Raw genomic sequence first — 10,584 nt, forward strand, 5'->3', positions numbered from 1 at the left:
CAGCATATGTGTGGGGCCTACCTCTTGTCCTGATCTCCAATTTTGCAGCCAAAATAAAGGTGATAGGCTTTCTTAACCAAAAGTCACTTCACCACAAACATAGCAGAAGTTATCTGCACTATTCACACAAGTATGAGGCATCTCTGCTCACTTTGGCTAAACAGAAATGTGTCCTTTTGCAAAATCAAACACTGACAAATAAGAGAGCACGACACTGTATGATTTCTAGAGCTGATATAGGGCAATTTGTTCAGCAGAGTGATGTAAACTTCGTTATGATTGCATCATCCATGACTTCTAGGAATAACATGATGCAATTCATATCATGTATGACGCAATACCAGCTTCAGATTGCATCACTCATTGTTTTGCCTAAAAAGCAAGTACTGGCCAAACCCTGTCATAGATTTATTCATAGATCCAGTCAAAGATGTATTTTAGTCATTTCTGGTTTAAATTGAGATCCCTTCCCTTTATAACTCACTTATCCTCCGCCATTCCCAAGTCAAGGGTCGTATATACTGACCCAATAGAATATCTTGAAAACTAGAGCCAATCAACAATTTTAAGCATCATTTTTGTTCTCAGTGACCCAGAATTTGACTACATTTATTTCAGAAGTATTTTGGCTGTAGAGCAGTGTTATAAGTCTCCTTTGCTAATGCCGCCTGTGTTGCAGGGCAGGATGGAGACAGTAAGCAATTGAGGAGGTCTGTGTCAGAACCAGTTCACACATGGCTGAGAGAATACATGACAAACTAATTCCCTTGACTCTCTCTTGGAAGCAGACATGAATTAGGCTGTGTGAAAGGAGTAGGAAACACAATGGGCTCAGCAGGGGGAGGGATGCTTTCTCACTGGAACCTAGATCTTCTTCTCAATGTACATGATGTGGATGCTACGCCCTGATGTAGTCCGGTACTCCCCATACTCAGTCTTTATCTTTCCACCTTGGGTAATGGTCAGCTCCACCGGCACTGAAATGGTGACCTCCTTCCTCGCAACATTGACTGTCAGCTCTGTGTGGGGAGGGGTCTTGGCTGGCAGAGATATCTCAAGTTTTTCCTTAATGGTGGTTGACACACTCTTCCCTTTCTCAAAGATGATGGTGCTGGATATTTCTGTCTCCACAAAGATGGAGGAGTGTGAGATCCCCACTTCCACCTCTACATTCTAAGAGTAGAGGAGCTACTGAAGTTGAAGCTGTGGGTGGTGGAGGCCTTGTACTTACTGCTGGTTGTGATGGTGAAGGTTTGTTCATGATCTGTTGCATAGGTTTCTACAATCTCATCAATCACAATTTCCTTCTCCTTCTCCACCTTCTACTGCTCCCATAGGACCTTGGAGGTAACAACAGGGAGACCGGGTAGCAAGGGATGCACATGGGAACACTGGTCATGGAATCCAATCATCCCATAGTCGTGAAGCCTCTCTCCTGACTGGGCTATGTAATACCAGCCTCCTTGATTGGGGTGCTCATAGAGAAGCCAGGCACCTCTCTGGACAATGTGAGAAGATGCCTTGTCACCAGAGCCGTAACTAGGTATTTTTGCGCCCGAGGCAAGAATATAAATTTGCGCCCTCCCCCAGGGCCGGCTCTTCGGCGGCAATTCAGCCACAGGTCCCTCAGTCCCTCTGGGAGGGAAGGGCCTGCTGCCGAATTGCCACCGAAGAATGAATGAAGTGGCGGCGGTAGAGCCTGTGATTTTGGGGGGTCTAACTCATGATTTTTGACTGCTTGGGCTGGTAATGTTGCTTCCAAGATGGTCTTTGGTTCCAGTCCAGTTCAAATCCAGAGAGGGACTCACTCTAAGAGAGGAGGGAGGTGCTGGATATCAGCAGTGGCCACTAGGGATCAGCATGTGTCCTGAGAATGCTGGGAGTTCAGGTTTTCAGGGCAGGATCTGGGGTGGCAGGTTTGTAGAAATTTTGGTGGTGCCCAGAACCCACCCCCACCCAAACTCTGCCCCCCCCCCACCTGCCCAAGGCTCTGGGAGGGAGTTTGGGTGAGGGAGGAGGTCTGGGGTGCAGGCCCTAGGTTGGGGCAGGAGATTGGGGTGCAGGCTCTGGGAGGGAGTTTGGGGATGGGAGGGGTGCAAAGGGATGGGGTGCAGGGGTGAGGACAGTGGGTTGTGGCTGCAGATGAGGGGTTTGGAGTGTTGGAGGGGCTCAGGGTGAGAGTAGGAGTGTGGGGGGTAGGGCTCTGGCTGGGGCTGGGAATGGGAGGTTTGGGGTGTGGGAGAGGCTCAGGGCTCAGGCAGAGGGTTGAGGGTGTGGTGGGGGGGTGAAAGCTCTGACTGGGGTGTGGGCTCTGGGGTGGGGCAGGGCTGGGGATGAGTTTGGGGTGCAAGCAGGCTGCTCCGGGACAGGGGCCAGAGAGGAGGACTCCCCCCAGCCCTTTCCCTGTCGGCAGCAGCAAGCTCTGGGGGAGGAGACCCCCTTTCCTGCCCCCCCAGCAGCACACTCACCCCCACCACTGTCACTGCATGAGCTCCTAGGGCCCCTCTCAGGTCCAGGAATCTCCCTCACCTCCCCCGTGGTGGGTGCCAGGGGGTGCTGTGTGCGCCTCCTCCCCTGCTGTTGCCCCTGACTGTAGCCTCACTGGGGGTGAGGAATGGGGCTGCCCCTTGCCCAGCGTGGGGCAGGAGCAGTGACTGCGGGCTGGGGCGGGGGGCGCCCTGTGCTGCTGGAGGGTCCTGCCGGAAAAGGGAAGGGTCTGAGGGGGAAGGGCAGGCTCAGAGTCAGTCTGCCCTGGCAGTGGAGAAGTGGGGCACTAGGACCCCGCGGCAGCAGTTGTTGCAGGGAGGCAGCAAGGAGCTGCTGTGCTCTGGGGCCGGGAAGAGCAGGAGGGAAGCAAGTCAGGTCGGGGAACACTCGGGGGAGCTGCGGGGGGGCCGCAGGGGGGACCAGGGGGAGATCACCTGGGTTATAAATATCTCCATGCCAGCAGCTTTTTTTTTCTCTCCACCACTTTCTGCGCCCTCCTGACTTTGTGTGCCCGAGGCAAGTGCCTCACTCGCCTCGCCCTTGTTACAGCACTGCTTGTCACCAAAATATCCTGTAGACAAGTCAGTCTCCTTCATTAGCACCTCAGAGAGGGTCACAGAAGGAGATCAGAGGTTGTCCAGGTCTTCATAAACCAGTTGCAAAGAGGAAATGTGGTTATTTATACCTACGCCTCCATATTCACCTTCCTTAAAAGCATGGACTGGTCCTCCATAATCAGGATCTCTGAAGGCCAGCCACGGCTGCCCAATGACCTTCAGTGAGGAAATGGTGTCATCGAAATCCACCTGCCACAGTTCAGACATGCTGCAGGTGAACTCTTTGGCCAGTCCCCCAAAGTTCGCACCTTGGTAGGTGATGATATTATTCATTCCGCACTTTGCTGGGAATGTCCCTCTTCTTAGTGGCTCTGACTGAATCGCACGACAGGAAGGAAGGAGCCTATCTCAAAGAGCAGAGTCAGGTGCAGCTCTTGCTCTAACAACATGCACTCTGATGGGAGAAAAGTTAAAGAGCATGAGTTGCAACAGCATTGCTGTATGGGGAGCCCATGACTCTAGTGGGGGCTGCATGTCTGGATGGAGGTGCCTGTGCAGGGACCCGAGGGCTGAAATTGCAGGGGGTAACAATGCTGGCTTTGGTGGGACCCAACTGAGAGTGTCAATTCAGGACAAATTGCTTAAAGCAGGGCAGTTACAGGCCAAGGCTGAGGTTTCTATGCACAGCAAGGCAAACCAAACTAGCCAAGCAGAGAAGACATCGGTATTACCCCATTGGCTAACAAATCACACAAGCAATTCCTTTAGACACTCCAGTTTCCCAGTATCACCACCAGTGCCACTCGTTATGGGGATGAAAAGTTATGAAAACCAATATCTCAGTAAAAGAAAAAAGGTTCTCCCGATCCCAAAGGACCAAGCCCCAGACCCAGGTCAATATACATGTTAGATCTTACCCACAAATCATGCTGTTGCCAATCCTTTATCATCTAAAATCTAAAGGTTTATTCATAAAAGGAAAATGATATAGATGAGAGCTAGAATTGGCTAAATGGAATCAATTACATACAGTAATGGCAAAGATCTTGGTTCAAGCTTGTAGCAGTGATGGAATAAACTGCAGGTTCAATCAAGTCTCTGGAGCACATCCACAGCTGGGATGGGTCATTCAATCCTTTGTTCAGAGCTCCAGTTTGTAGCAAGGTTCCTCCAGAGGTCAGAAGCAGGATTGAAGATGAGATGGAGGAGCTGCAGCAGTCTTTTATAATCTTTTGTGATGTGGCCGTTCTTTCTTTCTCCCAAGGACAAGCATTCCAGCACATGGCATGAAAAAACCTTTGAGTTCTGTCCATAGGCATATCCCTGCATGCCTTGCTGAGTCACAAGGTGTATGTGCCTTCTTTCAATGGGTCAGTTGTACAGCTGATGGTCCTTAATGAGCCATCAAGCAGGCTAGGCAGTGCTGATGCCAAATTATCTGGGGTGTCACCCAGAAGCATAACACAAGTTTTAAATACAGACAGTATAGAGCCAATACTAATAACTTTAAATACAAAAATGATACATGCACACAGATAGCATAATCATAACCAGTAAACCATAACCTTGTCTTAGACACCTTATTTGACCCCCTTTATAGAAGATTTGGAGCTACTACAGGACCTTGGTTGCACCAATGATCTATACGGCCCCAGTTCATGTCAATAATGTCACACAGGGCCATGAAACAGATCGAAGGGAAATTTAAAACTGGATTTCAGGAGACATTCCCTAATAGCGATAGACTGATTACTCTTTGTCATCATCTCCCCAAGGAACACAATAGAATCACCATCACTGGAGATATTGGAAACCCTACAGGACAAAACTCCAAGGAATGGCTTGTGGAGAACATTTCTGCATTGGCCCCAGATGGGTGGACAAGATGACACCAAATAATAATAATAATTATTATTACTCATCTGTGGACATGAGATCTGGTACATGTATTGTGAATATCTCTGGTCTGATTTAGGGGAGGACAAAGGAGTAGGAGGGGAATAGAGACAAAGAAAAAAGTGCCCCCCACTAGAGATAGGGCCTGTTGATAACAATGAGACAACAATGTGTTTGGGCACAAAGGCAGGATGGGTATAACCAGACTAGACTAGGGTTTGATTCTGCTCTCATTTCCGTCAGTTTTAGCTCTGTGTCATTAACTTCAGTGGAGTTACTCCTGAGTAGAACCATGCCCTCTAGCCTCTGACGATATCTCCCTTTACCTGGCTGAAAAATAACATTACATAATAATAATACATATTAATTAATTAATAATAATTACCAATATCCTTCCCCTTGCCTGAGCCTCCTCCCTACTTCTCCCAAGGGTTTGTAAGCAGAAATGGACTCCAATATGGATTTGATGGCTTAAAATAGAAAGACATATAACTTAAGACCCCTTAACCGTAACAAGGCCAGTGTGGAAGTATGGGGGAGATACAATCAAACCTATAGGATCTAATGTATCTCCTCTATTCTATTCTTCCTACAATGCGGGGCTGCTTTCTCATGCTAATTTTCTTGAATCTATAGCGTCAGAGTAACTGATTGGATGGGGATATTTCTGGGTTCCAGGTTATTAAAGGTGGTTTTAAAAAAAACGTTCACATTGCTTTTCATTCTCTCTCTCTTTTCCTCCTTCTAAAATATGTAAATAAATGAATGAAATTAGACGTGCCTTTCAAAAGAAAATTGAATCCTATCTTCTTGCAGCTTCACAGAACACCATCTGTCATGTAGACAGCAATGCAAGTCCAGGAATTTATATGGACACGCTGTGATGTATAAAACAATACATCAGGCAACTAGAGAATAACCTTGGACACAAATGTGGGGTGGGGGAGGGAGGAGGGAATATTATCCTACCACAAAAATTAGGATTACAAAGTATTTCAATGTAAAGTTTATGATTTAACTACTGTGGGCATTTAATGATTTATTATTATTATATATTCTTATTATTACTCAGAACCAGTTTGCAAAAAAATCTTCAGAACGAAAGACTGCATGATTCAGAGAGCATTAAAGATTTTAAATAAAATAATCATGATAATTAATAATAAAAGGTGAGGTGTCAGATAAGCTTTCCCCCGTTTGAAATGCTTTTCCCATTGAGGAGCTTCGTTTGAGGAAAGCCTGAGTGGGAATTCAGATTCTAAAATACAGATCTCTCTGTAGCTAGTTGTTTTATTACAACACATCCACACGGATTAAAAGTCTGTCAGTATGCCAGTGAATGTGTCAAGAAAACAAACAGTGGAGCTGCAGGAAGCTATGTAGAGAGCAAAGGAAACAAACATGAAACGATTGCAAAACAGAAAACGGGGAAAGGATAACAGCGACATTTCTTTATTTAGAAGAGAATCGGGGATCACTAGAACTTTCCGAATTGCTTATTGCTATTTTAAAATGCTGATTATTTTACTAAGGAGGTTCTGAAAGCAAGAATACAAAACAAAATAACAAGCCACTACGCAGGTTAAATAGCGATCTTCTGAAAAATATTAATAGCGCCTTTCAGCTGCGAGGTTGGTTGGAAAGAACGGATAGATAAATAGCTTTAGAAATTTACAGCGTGGCAACATATAAAACGGGAAATTATAGCATTAGTTATAGGAGAAAGTTGTGTAAGGTTTGTCCATACAGCGTATTGAATTCCCTTTCTTTACGATTTGGGTTGATCTCAAACAATATCCAGCGTCTGTGCTGACAATCTGAACAAAGAGAGATTTCAAATAAAACTATTCTAATTTCACCTGCAAAAGAATATTAAAGAGAGCTTACCTTGCATGAGTCTTTGCAACAGTCTTTCTTAAAGCCCTCTTTCCCCCACCCTGGAGCTTTTACAGTTCGGAACTCCAGGAGAGGAACATTAAAAAAATAAATGAAAAGAAGCGAGTTGTTCTATTTGAATTGGAAAAGGCAGATCTCATTCTTTGTGATGGCCTCGCAGGCCCAGAAATGGAAGATATTATCTAATTTTTGGAGAGTATAAATAACAACCTAGGTAATTTAAGACGTATTAGAAATACATTTCCCCATCAAAGTCTTTTTTCTCCCAGAGATCTGTAATATATCAGTAGCCGGTGTGTTTCGAGGGGGGCGAGGCTGGGGGGGGAGGATGTGTTGAAAAGAGCTGTTTGTCCCTTCTCTTCCTCCTACCAGGTCTCGATAAATAACAAAAGAGATGCAGAGATAAACACAATCAAGATATCCGCCCCCCCCCCCTTCCTAATAGCAGGACAATCGATAAAGATGATGGTCGGGACAAGATTTAATTTAGTTTGTACTCCTTGGCTTACCCCTGTAAAGAGAAAATGATATTCAGGTCTCTGATATGATCTGGCTCAGAAATGAGATTGTTTGGTAGAGATAGGCTTTGTTCAGCTGATGTCTCTTCTATTCCCAGGCACACACTACTGTAAATCAGGAATAATGATGCATCCCCTTCTTTTTTATGTATGTGTTTATTTACTGGGGTGGAGGGAAATAAATGTTTAGTTTTCTTCCAATCCTTGAAGATCAGATTTAAAATATACCCGGTATCCTTCTGTCCCAACTCCTTCTTTATCTCATATATATATATAAGGAAGGATATATATATATAAACCATTGCCAGTGGCTTGGAAATGCTGCAAGAGATGATGTTGATGAAAAAGTGCAAGTCCCCCTTGTAGTGAAAGCAAAGCAAAGAAAAGTTGGAGAAGATGGCAGAGGGAGAGAAACAGAGAGATGCTGTGGACTCTCTCCTGGTACCAAAGGGTTGAGGAGCCTGGAGATGGTGGAAGAGATAAAGGCATAGGGAAAGAGGGATGGCATTCCCCCGCCCCTTTAAATTGATATTTAATGGGAAATCCTATTGGACAGAAACCTGGATACGAGTCACTTAATTGGACTTGACATCTGTCACAGTGTGGGAGTTTTCACAGCCCAAATATTTTCAGCAGAGCAGATTCTCACTGAATCTGTGCCAAAAATTATAACAATCGAAAGCAGCCCATGATAGAAACCTTAGCCTCTGGATATGCAGGCTCTGGCCATGTTTGCTCCCTCGCTCCCAAAATATTGGCTATCCACTCATATAGAAAAACACCACTGGCATTTTGCATGGAAGTTAATAAAGAAGCTTTAGACACCAATCTGCAGCATATACATTATACACTAAGCTCAGTGAGACTCCTCAGACTGTGCTCCAGCACATTTCTTTAGTGCTAGCCCAAATGTCCAATGTACCTGGAGGCGCACCCAGTCTGGATGGAGTGTGGGGGGAGGAAGGGACATGGTGGCCCCAGGTTGTTCAACGAAACAGCTAATAGCCTGGGACAGCGGTTTGCAACCTTTTTTCATTTGCGGACCCCTAAACAATTTTGAATGGAGGTGGGGACCTCTTTGGAAATCTTAGATGTAGTGTACAGCCCCCCACAGGGATCTGCAGACCACAGGTTGAAAACCACTGGTCTGGAGGACGCTTAGCCCCCCAGTCAGGAGAGACAATGGGATGTGGGGTGCAGGGTTCTATGCTGGGGCAACAGCTTCTTTAGCACTGAAATGAGCCAGAGCTTGGTTTTAGAGAGATGCATGGCACTGCCTGGCACCAGGGAAGACCCCCAGGGCAGTACCTCTGGTACATTTTCTACTGCCAGCATCTTGGGATGAATCCATTGCCAAGAAGCATTTCTTTGGTGGGAAGGGGAGGCGCTGTAGTCATGGAGCCAGGCCTTCTGGGGTCTGCCCTGACTCTGCTGTTGACTGGATGGATGGCCTTGGGCAAAGCACTTCCCCTCTCTGGCCTTGGGGTTCCACAACTGTGCAAGGGGAGACTATTGCATGGAGGCGTCGAGAGCCCCAAGTAGTAATGCACTTGCCCAGCACCCTGGGATTAATTCAGGACCCATGTAAAGTGCTTTGAGATCTTTGCATGGAGGACATCGGCACAGGGCAAAGCCTCAGTAAAGGTTTTTTAATAATAATAATAATAAAAACATTATGTTGACTGGGACTGAATAATTTGGCTGCTCTGTGGGGTTTCTGAGAATAAGAAATATTCCGACAATAAATGCAGTGCCTAAGTCACCGTGGGTGTACATTGGCAGAGAGCCATTCCAGTCAATGGGGGAGGACATCTCTGCAAGTGCGTCCTTTGGAAAGGGACATTGCTTCCTGTGATGGGGTGGACTGGGTCCAGAAGCCCTGTGCTGGAGCCTTGCAGCCCTGCCTCACCCCACCACACAAAAAGGCAGTAGAAAGGTCCTCCAAGCTTCCTAGCTTGGCTGTGTGAGAAGCAGCCAATCGGGGCCAAGCAGGCTAGTATAAGAAGAGATGCAGGGACAGAGTGAGTTCAGTTCCTTGCTAGAGCTGGAGGAGAATGGATAGTGCTCCTGGTTGGCTGCTGGGACTCCATCAGGACAAGGCTTGAGGTAAGTGTGAAGAATGAACAGAGGATGTGGGGAAGTGGTTCAGGGAATTGTAGCAGTGATAAAGTTTTTTTATAGGGATGTGGTGGATGGCTGCTCCCTAAAGGGTCCCTGGGCTGGGACCTGGAGTAGAGGGTGGGCCTGGGTCCTCCCCACCATCCATTGGGAAACTGGGCTGGACTTTGATACATTCCTGAAGGGGAAACTGAATTATTTTAGTGGCCCAGGTGAAGAGCTGGGGCTGGAAAGGTCCAGAGAGATGAAGAGTCTCCAGTGAGGGAGCCCTGGGGGATGTGGTCTTGCATGAGGGTCAGGACTGCTTGAAGAGCAGGGACCATTTGAGAGAGCCCAGAAGTGGGTGAGACAGTTCAAACCAGGGTACTGTGATAAGCCCTGCTGAACTAATTAAGGAGTGAGCTCAGGAATAGGGCTGCAGATAAAGAGACATTACTGAGGGCTTTGGGATACGCCTGGTTGGACTTGTGTCCTGGAAGTGTTTTTTTTATCTCACGTACTTACTGTGTGTGACTTGGCTGGAGGGATGAGTCACTGAAAACCCACCACAAACTGAGAGCAGGCATGTGCACTATGAGATGGGGGTACTTGTGAGAGTGAGTGCACCCATTACACTTCCCCTCCCACATTGCCCTGAGGTATCAGCAGGCAGCCAGGGCCTTCCGTTTTAGTGCTCTAACTGTCCATCGCTGCTCTGGATTCCTGGAGCTGCTCTTTGGCCTCACCATTCCAATGGAGCTGTACTGCTAGAACCCCCTGGTGGTGGCTGCCCTTAAAGGGCAATCCTCACTGTAGAAGAAATATTGCATTTCTGCAGCCTAGCCTCTGGCTGGGAATCTCTAAAATGTATGTCCCCTGAGCCTTGATCCTGACCCACTCACTCACAGGCGCTGACTTTTGTTTTTTGCCGGTGAGGACTCATCTCTGTCCACTCCCTGCTGTGTGACTGGTGGGCTGGGCCTCGGGGGGAAGAGGCTAGGCAGGGCCTTAGGGCAGAGTACAGGTGGAGCAGGGCCACAGTTCAGACACTGGGGCCCACAAAAGATTAATCTGTCCCTGTGGGTGCTGGGCACTCCCTATTTTTTTGGGTGAATACTTGGACCCTGGGGCAC

At 47.0% G+C, this 10,584-nt stretch overlaps 1 pseudogene; it reads right to left on the minus strand.

The window, feature by feature from the left end:
* Positions 1 to 864: 864 nt before the first annotated feature.
* On the minus strand, positions 865 to 3,377 carry LOC117874498 (annotated as a pseudogene).
* Between the last annotated feature and the right edge of the window lie 7,207 nt (positions 3,378 to 10,584).

The sequence above is a fragment of the Trachemys scripta genome, chromosome 1 (genome assembly GCF_013100865.1).
Source record: "Trachemys scripta elegans isolate TJP31775 chromosome 1, CAS_Tse_1.0, whole genome shotgun sequence".
NCBI classification, from domain to species: Eukaryota; Metazoa; Chordata; order Testudines; family Emydidae; genus Trachemys; species Trachemys scripta.